General features: G+C 38.4%; 1 long non-coding RNA gene and 1 other non-coding gene across 3 annotated transcripts; one reads left to right on the forward strand and one right to left on the reverse strand.

Moving 5' to 3' along the window:
• Positions 1 to 9954: 9954 nt before the first annotated feature.
• LOC148802572 (uncharacterized) lies at positions 9955 to 16020 on the forward strand. 2 transcript variants are annotated; one of them, XR_016082226.1, is made up of 4 exons: positions 9955 to 10383; positions 10794 to 10913; positions 12831 to 12880; positions 15517 to 16020. It is a non-coding gene; the product is annotated as an uncharacterized LOC148802572 (long non-coding RNA). The 2 variants fall into 2 exon arrangements; XR_016082225.1 differs by having other exon boundaries at positions 9966 to 10913.
• Positions 15990 to 16094, reverse strand: LOC148802573 (small nucleolar RNA R71). Its single transcript, XR_016083250.1, has one exon. It is a non-coding gene; the product is annotated as a small nucleolar RNA R71 (small nucleolar RNA).
• Between the last annotated feature and the right edge of the window lie 8146 nt (positions 16095 to 24240).

Raw genomic sequence — 24240 nt, forward strand, 5'->3', positions numbered from 1 at the left:
TTGGGTTTGGTTTAATACCAACTCAGGCCGACCCATTTGGACCAAGTCCAAGGTCAATATTGTGTTTGGGCTCAGGATTGGGCCAAAATTGGGTTCGTTGATGAATCTTAAGCACAACTACTAACAAGGACCCATGTGATGCACGGGAAAATCTGAAAGATTTAATAATTTTATTTACTATTAATTAATATTAAATTAATAATCAAAATTTGTTAATATAAAATACCCTTTTTAATATGAAATATTCTTAATTTTCAATAATTTTTTATTATTTTTAGTATTTTAATTATGTTTAGGGTTTTCAGAATTTTTCAGATTTTTAATTAATTGTTGGTATTTTTCACTATTATTAAATAATTTTTGCATATGAGTACCTTTTGAAATAAAATATTTTTAATAAAACAGGTTCTGCATTTTAAATTTTCATTAATTTTTATCATTTTTAATGAGTTCATTATGCATAATAAAGGTCTCAACTCATAAAAATTATTAATTAATTAGAAATTCATTAATACAAGGTTATCTAATAATATTATTAAAACTATCAATTAATATTTTATATTTAAAATTCTTATTTTTAATTAATTTTTTTATCTTTTTTATTATTACTCAGTAATTTTTGCAATAAAATACTATTAATAAAATGGCTTCTGCATTTTAAATTTTCATTAATTTTTATCATTTTTAATCTTGAGTTCATTTTGCACAATAAAGGTCTCAACTCATAAGTTATCTAATAATATTATTAAAACTATCAATTAATATTTTTATACTTAAATTTTTTATTTTTATTAGCGTTTATTAAGTTTGATATTTACTAAGGTCTCAACCCATTTTATTAACAGTATTTTATGCACTAGTCCCTATAAAGAAAAATAACCAAAACATAATACAAATATCCATCAATTATTTTGAAGAGGAAAAAAGTGAAACCTTGCCAAACCAAGAACGAGCCTTAATGTGAAAACCATTTCAAGATAATACTTGTTCTCTAAAAAATAACCTGATTTTTAAATAAAAACAATTTGTAAATAGAATTAAATTTCTGCATTTACTAATGCTTTTTCATTGAGCTATTGAAAGTATATGCCATCCCACCGGGGAGGTTTAAGAAACTCTCAAATAACCAAGGGAGGTTTGGCAACTGAAAAGGAAATAAGTATCATTGATATATCAAATTCTAATTATTGAATTCTAAATTCAATAACTGAAATATAAATGCCAACAATTACCTAGCTTATAAATCAAACTCCCATTATGCAATTTTAGAAACACCTAAAATATACAAATTAGAAGTAGAAAAAGATATAACTTGGACCTCACCTTCAGGTTGAGAACAAAATCCATACACTTGTTATAAGTTGGACTCTTAACTACTCTTAAATCCAACATTACTGTTCTAACTACAAAGCCAAAACTCCTATGAAACTCTTAAATACTGTAACTTCATCTACATCAACTTAGCAGCCTTCTTTGTAAGTACAAAAACCACTTGAACTTGCATCAATCCTACCATATTGTTCTCATCGATTGTCTTCCCCTCTGCTTAGCAAGTTGCATGTATGATTCCATACCGAAATTCACCATGGGAAGCCCACAAAGATATCATGTAAAATACAATAAATGAGAATAAAGGTAATAAAAAGGGGAAAAAAGTAACAACTAAAAAAGAACCCAAGTAGTTTGTATCTTGGAAAATCACATGAACTAAGTTCTTCATGAAAGTTGTGACATTGCTGAATTCTTTGTTATAGTGAAAACACTAACATATGAAACATGCTAATTTATATGATACATTGATCGCTTTCTCCAATATGCAAATCAGCAACAAACCTACAATATTATGTGATAATCTAGATCTAAAAAGGGAAGGAGATTGATTGCTCAAAACTATTTTTTTCCTTATTTAAGGCGGTAACTAGGGTGGGATCAAACTTGATAATCCACTTATTAATAGAATTCAAGAAAAAAAATATCTAGAATTATAAGGTAAACATATGTGTTTATATGGAAGCCAAAAAACCAACACCAAACCATGCCATAAAAGACGTGAGATTTCCTATTTAAAAAACATTAATAAAATTAACAAAAATGTTTTTTATTCATATAATTAACTATGAAATATGTTTACACATCCTCCAATAACCATGTTATAATGCCTATTTATAACCTCATATACCTACCAGAGAATGGTGAGTAAAAATATATGATGCAAGGCTTCAAGTCTACTATTTGCACTACAAAACCATGGTGGTTATGAATTTTTTCAAATATAAAATCCACTTATAGTGGTACCACTAACCCAAGTCTAAAAGAAAGGATAAAAAAAGAAAAAGAGAGAAATTTATATGGATGGCTCCTCATGGTGCGCGATCTGGATGCCCTTAGCTAGAGGGCAATTCGGATGTCAGTCTGCTCTGTTGGCTGGTCGAACTGCAAAAGAGGAAGGCTCAGAGGACCTAGAGTGGCTTATCCAGTGTGGGTGCTCCGATGCTTAAGTTAGTTCTCTGGTGTGCGATCTAAAAGCTTATATGCTAGTAGGCTAGTGAGCAATAAATTGCATGTACCTTTAAACGTTGGGGTTGGTATCCATATATAGATGAGCTAATGTAGGTCTCACGAAACACCTCTGATATCTTTGGCCCACACTACTAGGAATCCATTCTGCGCCAGGAGGTGAACTTCATGCTAGCTAATAAGGCTTATCGAGTCCGTCCGATCTGGGCGGGATGAGGATAAGGCTAGCAGATGTGCGACGTGATCCCAAAGAGGTTGAAGAGAATTGATTTGCTTCTATAAGTTGGCTACTATTAGACAGTTATTCCCTTAGCTCCAATCAGATTGATCTATCTTTTGACATTTATTGTAAATGAATAAAGTACATAATTGATTCATGTAATTGTTGTGTGTTTCTGTGTAATACCCTTAAATTGGACACTTATGAGACTCGTGTTAGTTTAGAATCTTCACAACTGTTGGAATAGGGAGATTTATCCTGCCAAGGCTGACACTAATGTGCCGCCAAGTTGGTTGGGGTGGCTTGTCTCAACTGCTAGGGTGAAACCTAAGGTACATGTAGTGTAAGTTTTCTTGAAACCCTGAATCGAACCAAATTCCAATATTGCCCTGGACCTTGGAGATAGAAGGGAAAAACTGAAATGTTACACTTGACCCCTAGACTCGATTATGGTACTGCACTAGGTGTCAGATTGGGCTGTCTTTGATATGCCAATCAGTGAGATCCTTAGAGGGGGTCAAAACTGGGTATGTTGGGACAATCTGAGAATTCACTTGAGTGGGTGATCATAGTGATAGGATCAGCCCCTTTATCGGACAAAGTGAATGATCGGGGAATGCACTATCTCTGATGGAATCCTAAACTGTCGGCAGTTGATTTCAAACGTTGAAATTTGTTATTGTAAAATATATTTATATAGAGATATATATATTTATATTATGGTTTCAAAATGTTTGCAAAAGGTTTTAATTCCTGGGATCCATGTGAGTAGAGAGTGCAGCGTTGTACCTTGCAGCTGAGGGAGAGGTCCTCTCTTGTCGGGCAATGTTTGATCATTATGGGCTAAGAGGTTAAGTGTAAAACCATTGAGGGTAATACCTGATGGGCTAATCTTGCATCTGCCCATAGTTCTTGGGTTTTCATAAGGTGGTTGGATCCAAGAACCATTTAGTGTAAATGTTGGGCTCATTAAGAGCCCATGGTGATGGACTCAGGGGTTCACTGTCTCCTATAGTGAAATCGGCCAGGCCTTATAGCAAAGGCTGGGTTGAACCCATGTAGCTGAAGTGTAGATTGATGTAAGGGTCACACGCCATACAAAGAGAGCCAACTGGGCAGCAGGCTAAGGAGTAAGTGAGCACATAAGTTTAATGGGCTTGAGGCCCAATTCGAACTGGGCTTAAGTTAGTTAATTAAAAGGAGGCAATATCTGATTTATAATCTGATTAAGATTAGCTGAAAGGATAAGATAAGTCTTATCCATTTAAGAGTCCAGATCCAAATATCAAATTTGGGTCAAGAAACTCTCTCCTAATTAGATTAGGAGGCTGATCCAAAGAAGACTATAAATAGGGGGTGAATTCCTCAGTTTTATACATAGTAATCTACAGAGTTCTCTCTTGTTCTTGCCATCCCTACCCAGTTCGATTTCCACTTGTGGATCAGATCAAGAAAGGTTCTTGATATTGTTTCTTGGCTGAAGAAACAATCTAAAGTCGTCCTCACCAGCCCTTGTTTCATTCTTGCTGAAGAGTCGTCCTGTTGATCCTGCTTCATCACACACTGTGTCATCTTCAATGGAGGCGGGTTTTGGTCTTCTGCTTGGGTGTGAACACCTTCATTGGGCGTTGTTGTTACTTTGTATCAGTTATATCCCTCTCCTCCCTTTTGGTTTAAGATCTGGTCCGGTTTTGGATTCAAGAACGAACCATGAAAATGTAGTTTTCTGAATTAGGGAATGCGATTCCCAGATGGGAGCGAAAGAAATTTTTGAAATTTTGCCCAACCTTCCTATAGGGCTCGGCCATCCATATGATGGATCTCCCATCCCTTCAATGGTATCAGAGCTAGGTTCAATTGAACCGATTTGTGTAGTTTGTAGTTTCATTGGGAAAAAGGTTCCTAGTTTTGGGCGAATGATCTGAAAATTAAATCTTTATTAATCTCTAATATATTTAGAGTTGTTCTATTTATATTTCTTAGATTTTGGGCTGTTCGTATGGTGGAGATTGAAATCTTTTATTGGTGCAATGAATCTGCGCAACTGCTGTATTCTATTCATTCTTGGTCTGTAAATATTTTTTTTATTTTTTACACGGAATGTATAGGATTTGATTTTGATGTAAATTAATAGAAAAATTAGGCTTTTTTTCTATTTTATTTCATTGGAAGAAGAAGCTAGTTCACGTGGAGGAGAAGACATTTGCGCAGACGAGAAATCTGCGATCTACGATTTGCAAAAATCAAATCTACAAGCAGTGACTAATCTTTTTCTTGCAGGTTTGGATCCACACAAACAAGCCACTGATATGTTTATTTGCTGATTATTGAGTGTCATTCATCAACCATGATTAATTTTCAGATAGTCTTCTTGAATTGGATCTTGAATTAAACACCAAACCCTAAATCCATTCGACCCAGATTGGACCAAACTGGTTGAACCGAATCTATGGCTCAATATGGGTTGTTCACAGTCCTAAAATTCCATATATGGGCTGAGGGTTTAATGGCTAATTGCAAGATGCAATTCAGCCCACCTCTGTAAAACCCTATTTTAATTTGTTAACACTGCTTTAGCCTAATTCAACCGAGCTACTTGTTGGTAAGCCACAGTCCAAATGTAGGCCAGGTCGCGTACTTCTTCGATCAAGTCAAGGTTGGTCCACAACTCATCGTCATTGGCCTCCTCATCCTATTTCGATCAAGTCAAGGTTGGATGACAACCTCCGTACTATAGGTCAAATTGAATGGGGTCTCATCTGTCGTGGTCTTGATGGTAGTCCAGTAGGCCCATAGGACACTGGGCAACTCATCAACCCACAAACCCTTTGCTCGTGCTAGCCAAGCTTTTAGTCCACGAAGAATCACCCTGTTCATCACCTCAGCATGTCTATTTGCTAGTGGATGCGCCACCTATGTGAAGTTTTGTTGGATCCCTATCTTGGCACACCAATTTTGGAACTTAATGTCCTCGAATTGTTGCCCATTGTCGGAGATCAGCACCTTTGGCAGTCCAAATCTGTACACTATATTCCTCCGGAAAAAAGTTTTGTACATTCTAGGCTGTGATAGTCACCAACTGCTCTGCCTCCACCCACTTCATAAAGTAACCTACTAGAACAACCAGGAACCTTCTCTACTCGATTGTAGGTGGGAATGGATCAAGGATGTCTATCCCCCATTGGGTGAAAGGTCACTAGCTGGTCAGATACTTCAGGTCGATTGTGGGCTCGTGAAGTATTTTAGTGTGCCTTTGGAAATTATCACACTTCCGGACGAGCTACAATGCATCCGATTTCATAGTAGGCCAGTAGTATCCTTGCCTTAGTCTTTTTGGGCAAGAGCCCTACCCCCCAAGTGTCCTCTACAAAGACCTTCATGGATCTCATGTAGCACTTGGCTCGCTTCTGAAGGTCACAAGTAGCGCAAGTAGGGGAGTGTGAAGGATCTCCTATACAGCTGCCTGTCAATGAGGACATACTGGGCTAACTGACACTCTATCCGTCGAGACCAATTATGCTCTGCTGGTAGGGTCTTGTGGAGTAGATAGTCAACAAGAGGATTGATCTGGCTTGTTTTTTCTATCAATATGGTAAGGACCTCTTCTACCGCCCTCATGATGCTAGGTCACGGCATGTCTTCAATGTACACCGTCCTCATGGTGATGTCACTAATGCTGACCAGCTTTGACAATGCATCAGCCTTAGCATTCTCCGATCTCGGTACTTTCTAGATGAACCAAGAGTGGAAGTCGTGCAGGAGTTTCCTCACTTTGGCCAGGTAGGCCGTCATGGCGGGTTCCCGAGCCTCGTACACTCCATTCACCTGGTTCATGACCAGTTGAGAGTCACTGTATACCATGACATGCTTCACACTGACCTCCTTTGCCAACATCAACCTGGATATTAGCACCTCGTACTCCACCTCATTGTTCGTTTCTTCAAATCCAAAACGAAGAGCGTACAACAACTTTACTTCGCCTGGCCCATACAGTATGAGTCTAGCTCCACTTTCTCACTGATTAGCCGAGCCATCCTTGTGGTGGATCCAGGGCTCCTCGTCCCAAGTTGGGATTCTCCCTACCTAGAATGGGTGTCGTGCTGGTCGAAGCCTCCGACATGCTGGTCGGCTCAGCCACCTCAGGGGTCGGCATGCTGAACGTGCATTCGACAATGAAGTCTGCCAAGACTTGTGCTTTGATGGTTGGTCATGGCTTGAACCGGATGTTGTATTCACTTAGCTCAATGGCCCACTTCGTTATCCTTCCCGAGACCTTGGGCTTTTGTAAGACGTGCCTCAGTGGTCTATCAGTTAGGGTGATGATGATATTGGCTTGGAATTAAGGGTGTAGCTTCCGAGTTGCAAAGATTAGGGCATAGGCCAGCTTTCAATGTTGAGGTACCTAGTCTCAGTTGCCTGCAAAACTTATATAGTAGATGGGCCTTTGAACTTAGTCTACTTCTCTTATTAGTACCGAGCTGACCACCTCGTCACTTGTAGAGAGGTATAGTCTAAGCTCGTCTCCAGGTTCAGGTTGGGTTAAAACCAGTGGGGTACTTAAGTACTTTTTGAGCTCATCAAATGTGAATTGGCACTCTTTAGACCATTCAAAATCCTCGTTCTTTTTTATGGCCTTGAAGAAGGGTAAACACCAACCAACTGATTTAGGCATAAATCGGTTCAAGAAGGCAATTCAAACAGTTAGCCTTTGTACTTCTTTTATGGTCTAGGGTGGTCTCATATCTAAGATTGCTTGTATTTTATTCAGGTTGGCTTCGATGCCACGCTGGTTCACTATGTAACCGAGGAACTTTCCCAACGTGAACCCGAAGGCACACTTGTTTAGGTTGATCTTCGTGTTAAACTTTCTTAGAATTTGAAAAGCGTAATTAAGATCATCGATTAAAGAGGGGGAGAACTGGATCTTCAAGATCATGTCATCTACATAACCCTCCACTATATTGCCTATCAAAGGCTCAAAAGTTTTATTTACATGTCTCAGGAAGGTCGCTCCAACGTTTTTCAGTCCAAAGGGCATGACTTTATAACAATATGACCCTAATTCTGTTACAAAAGCAGTCTTATCTTGGTCAGTTAGGTCCATCCGGATTTGATTATAACTGGAGTATGCATACATGAAGCTTAAAAACTCGTGCCCTGAGGTTACATCTACCAGGCAAACTATTCTTGGAAGAGGGAATTTGTCCTTTGGGTAGGCTCTATTGAGGTCGGTGTAATTGACACACATGCGCCATTTTCCATTGGCCTTCTTCACAAGGACTGGATTTGCTACCCAACTCAGGTACTAAACCTCCTTAACAAATTCTACTGCAAGGAGCTTCTCGACCTCCTCATCTACTACCCTCCACCGCTCTAGGGCAAGATTTCTTTTCCTTTGTTTGACTGGCTTGACTAAAGGTTCCACATTAAGCTTATGAGTTATTATACTAGGGTCAATACCGAACATCTCTGTTGTCGACCAAACAAAAACATCTAGATTATTTAATAAAAAACTTACCAATTGTGATCGAAGTGGTTCATTTAGGTGAGCGCCGATCTGGAGAGTCATTGTTGGATCAGTATATGAGACCGGGACCTAGAGCATATCCTCCACCTATGCAGCTTGCTCGTTGGTGTGTTTAGGGGGCGGCTCCAGCTCGACGTCATCTACTAGCATTGATTAGACCTTTAACGTTGTGACGTAGCACTTCTGTGATTCCAGCTAGTCATCCCGTACTACCCCCACTCCACAGCTGGTTGACATCATCGTACGTAGTGCATGCATGATGGGTCGACCTAAAATAACATTGTAAGGGGACGGGGTGGTGACCACGAGGAATGTGTGATCAAATCAGACCATGTTGGGCTTCATTCCTGCTACCACTAGCACTATGACCCTACCGAGGGGCTTCACCACATCTCCATTGAAACCGACCAAGGGTGTATCTTCTGGCTGGAGATCTTATCGATCTAACTTCATCTTGTCAAATGCCTCCAAGAAGATGATGTCTGTGGAGCTACCTGAATCTACCAGAATTCGTTTCACCTCGAAGTCATTGATGATCATCTTGACAACGAGGGCATCGTCGTGCAGATACTGGACCCTGCGAGCATCGTCCTCGGTGAAGTAGATCACTTCCTCCACCCGAGGGTGCTTCAGCGGGTTCTTGTCCTCATGCTCAAGCTCTCAGACTGTTGCCTTGCCCATTGTTGTGCTACAACCTGCTACAATTGGTCCACCGGTAATCATATTGATTACCCCACAGATCTGCCTCTCCTTTGCTGGCAGATCTCAAGATGCCTAGTCGCGGTCATTCCGCTTACTTGACTCTGGTGCATCTCTTCGCAGCTCAGCAGGTCGATGATCTATTTCTTGATAAGCTTATATTTGCACATATTTTCATACCTCTAACTTGATGATTTTGGTAATAATGTTTTTGGAATTAACATGGTATTGCACTAATTACGATGAAATTGTCTTGCAAGGTAATTTGGAGCTTAATTGTGAAATTTTAATGAGGAGTTTGATTTAATTGATCAAGATAATCATAGAGAAAGGACCATGCAGCAATGATGCTCCATGATGTAGCCATAAAGGAGAGAAACCATTGAAGTCGGATTTGATATGTATGCACAAAAATCGGGAATTGTCCTGTTTTGATATAGTTCCCGTATTTTTGGCATAGCTTTCTACCTATAATTCGGATTAAGGTGATTCTAACGTCTAGTTAAAGCTAAGAGATAGGGCTACAACTCTTATGTTTATCGCTCACCCTAATTCCGCCGCCAACGAAGTGAAATTTGAGCTGCAAGTTTCAGGTCTAGTAGTTGGCAGTGAAAAAGAGATAGGAATTCAAGTGAGATAAAGACTAAGAGACATAATTTGTGTTGAATTAGGAGACTGCATTGAGAAGCAATTGAGGGGAGGCTGCACTATAAAAAGGACCATAGGCTCAAGGCAAAGGAACACATCCTTAAAGAGAATTTGGCAGAGAAGAAAAGATGAAACAGTCTCAGCACGCTAGAGAAGAAGAGAGAAAGGAGTTTCAGCAAGCTAGAGAAGGAGAGGAAGAATCTAAATCTAAGAAGGAGGAAGGCTTAGTTACTACACTTGTCTTCAACCTCCAAAGGTTAAAGTTTTCTTGTTATTCTATTCATTCTTTGATGTAATTTTTCTATATTTCTCCTTTAATTTTCTTGACACTACAAGAAAAATGGCCTAAGTCGGCGGTCTTTCTAACCACCGCTATACTAATATCTAAGGCAAGGGTCTTTCCAAGACCACCGCCTCTATTGAATTTAAGAACAGGCACGAAGTTCTAAGAGAATAGACACAACACTTTTAAAAATAAACCTTTGAACTGGTCTAACAAAAGGACGCGGGGAAGCCAAAAATACTTCTCCCGCGCACTCTCTACTTCCTGTTCGACGAGACAAAAGGTCTCCTTGCAGAGAACCGGATAATAGTTTTTTGAAAGAAGAAGAAATATTGTAGAGGGAGAATCACTGAATCATTGCTCAAATAGAGATTGGGAAGGAAATCTAGGGTTATAAGTGTTATGCGACTCCAAAGCTGAAGATTTCTTTCAATTTGGAGATATCCAAGTCAACATCGACCCTTATTCGTTCGAGTAGGAGAAGAGAAGGTAATGCTATATCCTTCTGGGTTTAACATTTATACTTTTAAATCAAGAGGTCGAAGGGTATAAGGGAAGGGTTTTTGATGAAAAACCCTTTGGTCATCAAGTTAGTAACCTAATGAAAAACCTTTTGGAGCCCAGAGCATCATTCTTCCCGCCTTCTTCTCTTCGATCAGTATCTGTTTGTGGCCATGGAAAACCCTGACGAGGAGAGTTTTTCCTTAACCTATGCCCTCCTTCTCTTTAATGTGCCCACCTATTCAGCTTAACAAACCCTCTGCTTCTGTTTTGTTGCCCTAAATTTGTTCAAGTGGAGTTTCTAGTAGAAAAAACCTTCTCCATCGATGCGCTTCATGTTCGTATGGTTCTTCACTGTTTTCTCTGATTTTAGAAGTGAATTGTGGCTTCCCACGTAGGTTTTGTTCCTCGTCCTCCTGCACCCTCTAAGGGCAATGAGCCCAAGGCTGTGGAGAAAATTGATTACTTGAATCTTCCTTGCCCCATACTATACGAAGAAATCAATCGAGAAGCTCTAAGTGAGTCTTTTTCTTAGTATTCTATTTTTTTATGGTTTCTCACAGCCCTTTTTTTTAATGGTTTCGTAGATTCTAGTTCATTTCCCCCCTTTAAATAATCTATTTGATCTTTGAGTGATTTCCTCTCTAGTGATTATGGCATTATCTGCATTTATTTATTTCAATCATCTTTGTTTCAATTTAGTCTGATTTGAGATCAAATGGACGGTGAATAGGTGAAATGATGGAAAACATGGATCCATTACTCTAGGATGAAATAATGGAATTATGAATTCATAGCTTTTTGTCAATGGAGTTTTTGTTTATGTTGTTTTTTTCTCATACCTGCTCATATTTTGCGTATGAGATTTCTGACGGTGTTGAAATTTCAGTGTTTTTTCTTGTGAATTTAATTTTTGACAATGTTATGAGCACTTTTGATATAATTATGATGCTTTGCAAATTAGTTGTAGATTGCAGATCCCCATTTAAAGGTACAAAAGCAAATATCACTTACATCGGAAATTAACACCATCTCCTAAACATATTCAGTCATTCATTTTTTTCGTTAGAACTATCTGGAATATCACACGAGAAAACTTAATTTGTGAAACTTAACTTAAGCTTTATGCTTTTTGCTTGATTTAATCTACTTAATGTGTGATAACATATGCATATGCAAATACTTTTTTTTTAGTGAACATATAGTCATATACACATGTTATGTACGTAAACATAGACGCATAAACAAAAGTTTATGCCATGTGTAGGCATAGACAATTTAGATGATAATTTCTGATGAGACCTATAAATTGCAAACAACAATCAAATCATGAAAAAGTTCCTATTAGTTTCCCTTGTTTTGGGTGTTAGTGGGGAGTAGAAGTATTTAGCATGAACTGAAGAGTTTATTTAGGAGGATTTGTTTACAAAAATGATGAATTGGGTTTCTTCTTTAGGTGGAAAATTATATTTTGGCCACATTGGGGAGAACGCATTGCCATTCCAATATGTTTAGTAGAGAGACTGAGAGAGGACCTCTGCTTTGCTTGGGAACAGATTTTTTGACTAATTCATAGCAAATTTTTGTTCAACTCTGTATTTCTTTCTTTTAGTCATTTAGTACAATGTTTATAAATCTATAAGTGTTTGGAGGTGATGATTCTGATACTGAATCCCCTAGAGACAACCACACTTTGGGAACAAGTTTGAAGCAACATGGAGATTCTCAGAAGTCAATTAAAGATTCCAATAGTGAACATAATGAGCAGCAAGGAACATTGACAAATGAGTGAGAACCCACTGAATGAGATGGATGGTAGTAGAAATTTACCTGCCAATGAATCTCACCAATCAACGGGAGAGATTCTGTCTTCAATGGATCCGGGACTAGTCGTCCTACACCTGGACCTGAATTATGTGTAGAAAAGCATGCAAGTAAATTAAATGGCTCCAGCTTCAATGTCAAGCACTTGACTTTCTGGGGAAGGAACACTATAAGATGTCCAACCCTGTTAACAGAGCAGAGGGAGTGCTGAAACCCAGAAGTTTAGGGGGTCTTTGTTGCAAAACAAAGCTTTGATGGCTAAGTGTCACCACCCCCTAAACCCTAAGTACAGGGTGGCAGTTTGTAATTTACCCTTTCTTTCTTTTGATGGATAATACATGATTAGCACTTGGCCATCTGAATGCTGTCAATATCTTATCACACCATTGACACTGATCTCTGCAAACCCTAATCAGCAATTGGCCTCTCTTTGTGGTTGCATTGTTGTTCTAACATTTTTACTTAGAATAGTTAGTGTAAATAAGAAGTTTTTTATACTTTCTAAAATATTAGTGTTCTCAATTCCTGCTTAAGTACTAGGATGTGAGATATTTCATTCTTAGAATCAAAGTTCTGGCATATTGTTCTTAATCCTTTTATTTTTCTTACAGACCAGGAAGAACACATCCATGAAGTCGATTGACTCTTCTGGTGAAGAAGAGTATGTTATCCCACCTTTAACAACTTAACATCTTTCTATTTACAGCTAAGAAAATTCTTACCTCTGCAATAATTCTTACCTTGGCTTGAAAATGAATGGCAACTTCTTGCTTATTTGGCTAGAAAGAGGTAACCATTTCACAAAGTTTTGGAAGGTCCTGATCATGCATATGATAGTGCATTGAAACTTGAAGTTTTTTGTTTACTGTCTTGTATTCTCTCATGCTCATGGATTTGTATCACATGGTCATTCATTGAAGTGTTTCTGACTAGACTCGTGGCTCTTAATATCAAATGTGACAGTACTGAGAAAATGGTCACACCTTGTAGGAGTTATATGATGTACCAAGAGAAAAATGGTATTTTAAAAATTTAAAATCAATTCATATCCTTACATTTCCTATGAAACATTTTTGTTTCATTGGATTCTTATATGAGCCATTACACTTTCATTAAAACATTCTCTTTTCTTGTTTTATTTCATATTTGAGCAAGCTAACACAGAAAGCTACAAATTGGGTTTAAGGATGCACCTATTATATCCATTTCTCTATTACCATCAATGATCTTTTTACATTTTGGAAATTTACTTTGTCTACAATTATAGGTACCAGGCCAATCATGATAGGATCCATTCCACACATATATAGGGGGTATGTGTGTGTGTGTTTGTCATGCATATCATTCTGACTAACGTGGCATATATTGATATATATCATGGTCAGATCCATTATCTGATTCTTGTACATATATAATTGGGAATGAAACCTTTGAGCCAAACAAGAAAATAACACCTACATCACATCCCACATACGTTTTATTTTTATAATATATGAAATGAATTTCTGAATTTCTCAGAGAAATTCATGTATCCACTACACCTACACCTACACCACATCCCACAAGAGAATAGCACCTTTCAGTACCATGTATCCACTGCTTAATCATTCTGAATGTCTCTGAGAATTAGAAGAAAAAAACTAATTATGTATGTGTGGGGACTAATGCCATATGACAACAGCCTCGGCCATCACTCAAGTGTGTAGTGGGATTAGTGTCTCTTCATACAATAGGTGAACTAATTAGTTGCAGCAATAAAGCAACTTCAAATGCTCTGCCACCATGTTCTCTAGAGATTGGTCAATTACCCATCCAGGCCATCTCTACTTCCAAGAGGATTATGGTGAAATAATATGTTAATGTTAACATCTGAGCAAGGTACCTTGGATGTTAAGATTTCTGGTAAGGGAAACAAGGAAATTGTCTGCTAACCTGAACTGCTTGTTTTTGGTGGAGCCCAGGATCAACAAATGCTTTGGCTTACAGTTTGGCTAAGGCTAGAGTAAATAGGGGCAATATGAATGTGGTAATCCAGGGCTAGATGGGACAATGTGATAACCAGTTTGAATCTTCCAATTTCTTTTACAGTCTCATTCTAGTGTACTGCATTCTTATCCAATTCCTTTAAATCTTATACATATCTGAATTCCATAATCCAAAACCACAACACATTTTTTTTGTAGTTTGCTAAATTTCATAATCTTATGATGATGACTTAAAAGAAGGGTTATTAGGTGAAACTCCCCTTCACTTTTTTGAAATTCTCTTGGTACAAGGACTATCTCACTGGAGGTGTGGTATTTAAAGGCAAAAGTTTGACATAGGGTTACTATCTCACTGGAGGTGTCCAAAAGTTTGGGTAAACCCAAGAGAAAGATAGAAAAGTGAAGAGTGATTTTAAATAATAACCCAAATAAGTAATACAATCTCTTTAATTAATCGAATTAGTTAATTGTTCAGGGTATCAGACTCCTAAGTTTGCATATTCTATATATTTGTGATGAGCATTAACTAATCATACACGTAATCTTGTTCTTTGTAGAGGTGAGATAGAGCTATTTTCTTATAGGTATTTACAATGTTTGAGCATAAAGCTTAGTGCATGATACAACCCAGAGGGAAAATATCTCTATTTAGTTTGAGCATAAAACTTAACTTTATCATTCTCTAGGCTTTGTAGTAGAGGTTGTGGAACTAGGAAATTTAAATTATTCATTTGAAACATGAATCTCCAATCGATCTTTAATCCTGAAAAATACTTTGATGATAATTATATTTAAGGAACTGTCATACAATCTGTCTTCATGCAGGAATTGTACTCAAAATTGAAGATTCTGAGAGAGATAAGGCATAATCAATTTATTTGGCTGGGCTTGATTAAAATATCCATCAATTCAATTTTTATTACGTTCTTGGATTTGCATTAATTCTTTTAGTTTTTATTCATTTAATTGATTCACGAGTTCAACTTATGCTAGTTTAAAATTGATTTGGTACTGTGATCTAGTCTCTGTGGGATCAACACTTTTCTCATCATTATACGTACATTTGACTAAAGTACACTTGCCTGAATTAACTGTACATAAATTACATTTGACTAAAGTACACTTGCCTGACTAAAGTACACTTTCCAGGGACTAGTTTATTTCATATCAAAACTACCTGAATTAGCCTTAGATTGAACTTCTATTTATTTTATTTTCGGATTTAAAATTTTCTTTTCTATTTTAATTTCTGTTGGGTTCGGCTTTATAAAATTTTTTAGGAAATTTTTAATTTTTTTTCTTTTCTTTGTAGGTTCTTAGTGCATGACACGCACTAGTGGTGGAGAATTAATACCCCTTGATCAAGAAATCGAAAGGACTTTGAAAAAGCAAACGAGGGAGAGAAAGAACAAAATAATCCAAGGACTTTGAGCTCCTACGCTATATCTACTCTGGATGGTACTACATTAAGCATTAGGAGGTCGAATGTGCAAGAAAACAATTTCGAGATCAAGCCTGCAATTATTCAGATGATCGAAATGAGTGTGCAATTTTCTAGTCCCAATGATGACCTTAACTCTTATATTGCTAATTTTATTGAAATATGTGATACTTTTAAGCATAATGGAGTTAGTGATGATGCCATTAGACTTAGGTTGTTTCCCTTCTCCTTAAGGGATAAAGTAAAAGATTAGTTTAATTCTCTTTCTGCATGTTCGATTACTACATGGGATGGCTTGGCGCAAAAGTTTTTGTCTAAGTATTTTTTGCCTGCTAAAATGGCTAAAATTAAGGAATGACATAACTTTTTTCTCAATTTGATAATGAAACCTTATATGAGTCGTGGGAGAGATTTAAGGAACTGCTTAGGAAGTGTCTTTACCATGGTCTACCTGTTTGGATGCAAGTGAAAAACTTTTATAGTGGCATTAATCAATCTAATCGTTCAATGTTAGATGTAGCTGCAGGTGGTATCCTTATGAGGAAAACTCCCGAAGAAGCATATGAACTTTTGGAGGAGATGGCGGTCAATAGCTATCAATGGGGCAATGAGAGAAAATAAAAAGGGAGTTGGAATTTATAATGTCGATTCTATCACTGCTTTATCAGCTCAACTTGTTGCATTAAATAAGAAATTGGAAAATTTGGGGGTTTTAGTTATGAGTGTTTCTTCTTTCCCTTTTTTTCATGTGAGTTTTGTAGGCAAGGGGGATACGCTAGTGTAGACTGTCAAGTGGAAAATCCATTTTCTTCTTCTTCCGAACAAGATAATTTTGTTTCTCATAGTGGCAATAGGTCTAATTTAAATCCCTACTCCAACAATTACAATCTAGGATGGAGAAGCCATCCAAATTTTTCTTGGAGTAATAGCCAACAAAAAGCTCCTCCCGACTTTCAACAGCAACACTAACAAAATCCACAAGAGAAGAAGACAAATTTGGAGGATATGATGGCAAAATTTATCAATAGTACAGAGGCAAGAACTCAAGGGTTGGAAACTCAAATTGGACAACTTGCTCAAGCAATTTCGGCAAGGCTACAAGGAGGATTACCTAGCAATACCGAGAAGAATCCCAATGAACAAGTAAAAGCCATCATTTTGTGATGCGTATTTATTACACTAGCAAGTGCACTAGCCGCATAAGTAATAGAGTGATGAATAGAGTATCATTCCCACAAGGACTTTATGTAGCAACTACTAGTAATATATCAGCCTACTCTTATCTGATTAGCCGAAATTTAAATCTAATTCAAATTTGAAATTCTAACTACAAAACTATCTCTAAAACATTGGATCAAACACCTTGCAAGTGAATTGAGAAGACAAGCTAACTATGCACAGAATTGATTTAGCAATTAGATCTATAGGTCATTCGATTAGATTAGGATTCAGCCTTGGTTTGGTGAAACCCCAAGGCAATGAAGAGCCTCTCTCAAGTTTATGTTCATTCTATGTATGAGTGATGATTCTTCTATCTTTAGCAAGAATCTAATCCCCATGGATGCATTAAGATTTAAAATTATAGGGTATCATTTCAGATTCAATGATCACCAACCAAATTGTGTAAGTTATATCTAACTTTCCACTTAATTCGATTCTTGATTAGCAGATCTGAAATCTTAGAGTCTTTCTCAAGTACTCTGGGATTTCCAAGGAATAATTCGGCCAAACTGAATTAAAGCTACCTGAATTCTATCTCAAGTAATTCAGATATTACAATTTCATGATCTGAAATTATAGATTTGAGATTACAAAATAGCAATTCGGCTAGCAGTTCTTTGAATTTCTAATCAAGAAACATCAAATTTGAATCTAATCTATGCGAATAACCCTAGAGAACTAATTACAAATCTGAAATTACATGAGACATCATTCAATTACAACAAGAAAGATTGAATTAATAGAGAAAACATGAAAGCCCTAGCTGAATTCGATTACCACTTGTGCAGAAATCAAGGAGGAAGACAACCTAGATTGATCTCTTCCAATGGCTTCTTCTCCAAATTCGAAATCAGCTTCTTCTCTTGAATAGTCTTCCAATGGCTTCTTCACCCCTTTTCCCTTAGCTCTCTTCTCCTTTTATAGCCTTCTCTTCAGCCCCTTTCTCTCATCTAGAAAGTTCTCCCCTCTAGAAAGTACTCTCATCTAGAAAGTTCTCTCATCTAGAAAGTTTGGCGTCTTTAGCCTCTTGAACCTTCTAGAAGTTGTTGCCCTTAGCTCTCTTGGCTGCACTTTGGGCTGCTCTTGAGCTACAATTGGACCTCCTCCTTGCTGGGCTGAATAAGCTCCCTTGGAAGGCTGCGGCTGTGCTCTCTCTTTGGGCACTCCCAAAGAGTGTTGCATGGACTTTAAGGGTCGAATAGCCCTCCTTTGACCATTCGGCCGGGCCTTGCTCCCAGCTGGGCTGTATCACCTTCACTTTGGCCTCATTTAGCATGGTTTTATGCTTGTTTTTCTTAGACTTGTCCCCTTTGACAATTTCCTGAAATCAAGCTCAATTGGGGTAAGAATTCACACAAATCAGCATCAAAACCATGCATAAACACCAGAATTTATATGTAAATTGTGCATACATCAAAACACCCCCACACTTAAGCTTTTGCTTGTCCTCAAGCAAAGACATAACCCATAAACTGATCACCCCCCCCCCCCCCCCTCTATTACCATTTACCGGATGAATTTTTGGATGAGAATGCATTGAATGGTCAGGAAATTTGTAAGTATTCTAGTTCATTCCTATGAACTATCATTTTTATCACATACATAAGAGACAAGGAGGAGAGAATATGAAATTCTTCATGCTCTAACATTCACTTCCATTCAACATGCAAATCAGCAACTTGACCTCTAAAATTAATCATTACTATGAGCTTGGTTTGTTTAACCACATTTTTGGTGTGAGTGCATTTTATGCTCCATCTAACACGGGGCATTTTCTCTCTTTTCTTTCGGTGTGAGTGCATTTTATTCTCCATCTCACATGAGGCATTTTTTTCTTTCTTCTTTTTCTTTTGGTGTGAGTGTATTTTATGCTCCATCTCACACTCTTTTAGTTTTTTTTTTCTTTCTTTATTTTTCAGTTATTGAACCTCATGCATTAACAGTTCAGATGTGAACTAGCTCGAATGATCATTAATTATTCAATTAAGTCTATTCTACACATGAAGGTAGCTAGGACCGGTCATATTGAAAGTCATATTCAGCTCCCTTAACCTCATGAATTGTGATAAGTTTGGATCATTCATAAGAATAAACTCGGACACTTACCTTGATTTCCCTCGACTCAATGTATTCCCTCTTAGAATTCACCTAATAATCATCAATAATCTGGGGAAATTTCAGTCTATTCGGCCTGTCCATGCATGTATGTATGTATTGGGATGAGTGAGGTGCATGGCTATAGCCTAATTCCCCCACACTTGAGATGAACATTGTCCTCAATGCTCCTAGTGTTAGGCAGTGAAAATGAATCCAGCAATGAGGGTAAGGGCATGAAGAGCAATATCAAGTAAGGAGAGGGGTTTAGAGGACTCTCCTGAGGATCATTCTGAATTCTACAATAGCTCCTTTGATGGGAAGCCTCTAGCTGCAGAGAATCACATAAAACTAGAGATAGAACAGTAGCTTTATTCAATTAACAACCTAAGAAATAAAAACTAAACTAAACTCAACTGATAAGACTAAGAAAAGAAGAAAACAAACAAAAAAGTTTATGACAGTTCTTCTGAAACTCGCCAGTCTAGTGAGATCATCGGTCATCTAAGTACACAGTGGATGGAGTAGGCAATGTTCCTCCCACTATATATGGCTTGAGGCGCTGGCCATTCACCTTAAATGTGCCCTATGCTAGGTGGGTGACCTCTAGGGTTCCATAGGGGAAAACCTGTGTGATGGTGAAAGGTCCAGACCATCTCGATTTCAACATGCCCGAGAACAACCAGAGACGGGAATTATACAGCAACACTTGTTGACCCACATGAAAATCACGTCTCAACAATTTCCTATCATGCCATCTTTTATTTCTCTCTTTGTAAACCTTGGCATTCTCATAGGTGGTAAGTCTGAACTCATCCAATTCATTCAGCTGCAGCTGCCTCTCTGCTCATGTGGCTTGTGAATCAAAATTTAAGAACATTAGTGCCCAATATGCCTTATGTTCCAATTCAACAGGTAAATGACATGCTTTTCCAAAAACTAACCTGTAGGGAGACATGCCGATGGGTGTTTTATATGCAGTTCTATATGCCCATAATGCATCATCTAACCTAATTGCCCAGTCTTTCCTAGCAGAGTCTACTATCTTCTCCAAATTTCTTTTGAGCTCCCTATTAGCTAATTCTACTTGGCCACTGGTTTGAGGGTGATATGTGGTAGCTAATTTCTGTGTAACACCATATTTTCGCATCAGTCGCTCAAACTGGGTGTTACAGAAATGGGTTCCCCTATCACTAATGATAGCTCAGGGTGTGCCAAATCGGGTGAATAGATTTTTTAGGAAATGTACTACCCTCCTAGAGTCATTTGTGGGTAAAGTCGTGGCTTCCACCCATTTAGATGCATAATCAACAGCCACTAGGATGTACTTATTGCCAAAAGAAATCGGGAAGGGTCTCATGAAGTCTATACCCCATACATCAAAAATTTCACAAATCAGAATATTAGTGAGGGGCATTTCATTCTTCTGGGAAATGTTACCTGCTCTCTGACATTGATCACATGTGGACACATACCTATGAGCATCCTTGAACAAGGTAGGCCAATAAAAACCGGATTGCAAAACCTTGGCTGCAGTGTGGTTGGCTCCGAAGTGGCCTCCCGCTTCTCTATCATGGCAGTACCGGAGCACCGACTCCATCTCCTCCTCGGGTACACACCTCCTTATGACTTGATCTACACATACCTTGTACAGCAAGGGATCCTCCCACAAATAGTGTTTCACATCAGAGAAGAATTTCTTCTTCTGCTGATATGAAAGATGAGGAGGGATAACATGTGCAGCAAGGTAATTTGCAAAATCAGCATACCAAGGTGATGAATTTTCCTGAATGGAGTAGAGTTGTTCATCCGGAAACTCTTCTCGGATGGTGCTGATTGTCTTCTCCTCTAAATCCACATTATCTAAATGGGAAAGATGATCAGCAGCTAGGTTCTCGGTACCCTTCTTGTCTCATATCTCAACATCAAATTCTTGCAACAAAAGGATCCACCTAATCAGCCTCGGTTTTGCATCCTTCTTGGCGAGTAGGTGCCTTAATTTCGAGTGATTTGTATACACAATAACTTTGGACAAGATCAGATATGAACGAAACTTATCAAAAGCAAAGATTACCGCTAGTAGTTCCTTTTCAGTTGTTGGCGTAATTTTGTTGAGCATCATTCAAGGTTCTGCTAGCATAGTAGATCGGCTGAAAGTGTTTGTTCAATCTTTGTCCTAACACAGCTCCTACGGCTGAATCACTCACATCACACATCAGCTCAAATGGAAGTGTCCAATCCGATGCTATCATAATGGGTGCATTGATCAGCTTGTCCTTCAGGATGTTGAATGCTTGTAGGCATTCGGCTGTGAACTCAAAGGCTACCTCCTTTTGAAGCAAAGTGGACAGTGGCTTGGCTATCTTGGAGAAGTCCTTGATAAATCTTCTGTAAAACCCAGCATGGCCCAAGAAGCTTCTCACAGCTCAGACTGATGTTGGTGGTGGAAATTTCTCAATTGTCTCCACCTTGGCTTTGTCAACCTCAATACTTCTCTGTGAAATCTTGTGCCCGAGCACTATGCCTTCTTGCACCATGAAATGGCACTTCTCCCAATTCAGCACTAGATGTGTCTCCTTGCACAGCCTAAGTACCTTTTCCAAATTGTTCAAACATGCATCAAATGAAGAGCCAAAGACTAAAAAATCATCCATAAAAATCTCCATGAACTTTTCAACCATATCAGAGAATATTGGCATCATACACCGTTGAAAAGTTGTTGGAGCATTACACAATCCGAATGGCATTCTTCTATAGGCAAAGGTACCATAAGGGCAAGTGAAGGTGGTATTCTCTTGGTCTTTCGGTGCAATTGGAATCTGATTGTAACCTGAATACCCATCCAAGAAATAGTAATACGCATGCCCGACCAGCCTCTCTAACATTTGGTCAATGAACGGGAGAGGGAAGTGATCCTTGCGTGTGGCTTCATTCAACTTTTTGTAGTCAATGCATACTCGCCACCCGGTGAAAGTTCTAGTCGGGATGAGTTCATTTTTTTTCATTTGGTACAACGGTTATGCCACCTTTCTTGGGTACTACTTGCACGGGGCTCACCCAAGGGCTGTCAGAGATAGGATAAATAATCCCAGCATCCAGGAGCTTAATGACTTCAGCCTTCACCACCTCTTTCATGTACTGGTTCAGACGTCTTTGGGGCTGAACTGAGGGCTTGCTACCAACTTCCATCAGAATTCTATGCATGCATACTAATGGGTTGATGCCCTTGATGTTGGCTACCTTCCAAGCCAATGCTGTCTTGTGTTCCCGTAACACTCTCAACAATTTTTCCTTTTGCAAAGGGCTCAATGCTTCTGATACGATTACCGGTAGAGTTGATGATGCCTCTAAGAAAACATACTCCAAATGTGGTGGAAGTTGCTTCAGCTCAAGGGGTAGGAGATTCGTGGTTTGAAAGCTTTCTTGTTGGTAATGGCGGTCTGTCCAAGCTCTCCAATTTGAGAAATCCTTTCCCTTGAAAGTGAGGATTGGCACTCAGGTATGCTGCCATGCTTTGAATCTCCTCATTTTCATCTCTTGCAGCTCCTCCCTCTTGTATGCAAAGGTCAAGGGGGTCGGCCAACCCGCTAACCTGAAAGCAATCATCAACCGCATAATCAATCATCAAATGTGGTGGAAGTTGCTTCAGCTCAAGGGGCGGGAGATTCGTGGTTTGAAAGCTTGCTTGTTGGTATTGGCGGTCTGTCCAAGCTCTCCAACATGAGAAATCCCTTCCCTTGAAAGTGAGGATTGGCATTCAGGTATTGCTTCCATGCTTTGAATCTCCTCATTTTCATCTCTTGTAGCTCATCCCTCTTGTATGCAAAGGTCAAGGGGGTCGGCCAACCTGCTAACCTGAAAGCAATCATCAACCGCATAATCAATAACATCAACCATGTAACAAGAATCATCACAAGAAGATGCATGTTTCATAGCATAAGACATTTTAAAAATTATTTCCTCATCTTGAATCCTAAGGCTGAATAGCCCTTGTTGGACATCAATCATTGCCTTCCCCGTAGCTAGGAAATGTCTCCCTAGGATAAGAGGAACCTCAATATCCTCTTGCATGTCTAATTGATGAGACTTAGAAAAACCTTATTTTTTCCCCTTAATTTCATCCTTTTACACTACTTTAGCACTTAAATATACTCATTACTCTTGTATTTCGATTGAGGGCAATAAAGAAGGCAATTGGAAGAAAACAGGCCAATTCGTGTGATTTTGCACAGTTTCGGCGATAGTTAGTGATCTGGGCCTAACTCATAATTTCAGACTCCGAATTGGGCAATTCAAGAAGCATTAGAAAGAAGAAAGAAATACCCACAACTTTTATGTTTTGGGCTTTGACTGATTCGGTCGGCATCGAGTACGAAACCGGGCCCGAAGTCAGAGCAAGTTCGTAGCCAGGCCCATTTAACAGCTGAAGCCCAACTCGCAGAAGAACCTGGAAGCAGCCCAAGTAGCAGAGAAGCCCAACTCGGATACAAGAATCTAGAGTTCTAATTCGAATGTAATCTCCCAAGAGGAAGAGAGTCTTATTAGATCTAAACTCTGAATGTAATCCTATAAGGATAAGAAGGTTGGGATTAGATAAGAGATAGGATAGGATTAGTTCAAAACAATATCAAGACTCCCTAAAGATAAGATGATCTCCTAGAAGGAGTTGGAAAACAGCCATCTCCTTTGGCTATATAAAGAAGGGGGCAAACCAGCTCTAGCATCACTCAATCATCCAGCAATCAAGCATCAAGCAACTCAAGAAGATCAGTTCGGCCATGGAGAAGCAAAGCATGGAGATTGCGTAGATCATGAGCAGCTAAGCATTTTTTTTTCTGGTTCAAGGGCTGATGTTCGATTGTGTCATTGTGAAGTTCTATAGTTAATTTATTTTCTTGCTTTTTAATTCAAGTATTCATTGGTTCTTGTGCACATTTTTATTGGATGTTAATGTTAATTAGTCTGACAAACTGAATTAATGTTGATTTTCCTACTGCTATCCATGATTTCGGTGATCCGTAATTGTCACGAATAGTGGTACAAGTAGCAATTAGGTTAATATCTTTTTGGGTCAATTGTTTGTGACAGCCTTTGACCAATGTATTGACATGGTTTAACCTAAAAGGAATCGATGGAACAAGATTCAATAATTGCAGCTATCTCAATTATTGTTGTTTTGGTTTAACTGTTTTCACAAAGCTTAATGCTATCATTAATTAATATGGAGCGCTATCGTACCCAGTTGATTAAAGATAAGTGTTGATCAAATGCTGGGTTTGT

This window comes from Nelumbo nucifera, chromosome 2 (genome assembly GCF_055504915.1).
Source record: "Nelumbo nucifera cultivar China Antique chromosome 2, China Antique-T2T, whole genome shotgun sequence".
Taxonomy (NCBI): Eukaryota; Viridiplantae; Streptophyta; class Magnoliopsida; order Proteales; family Nelumbonaceae; genus Nelumbo; species Nelumbo nucifera.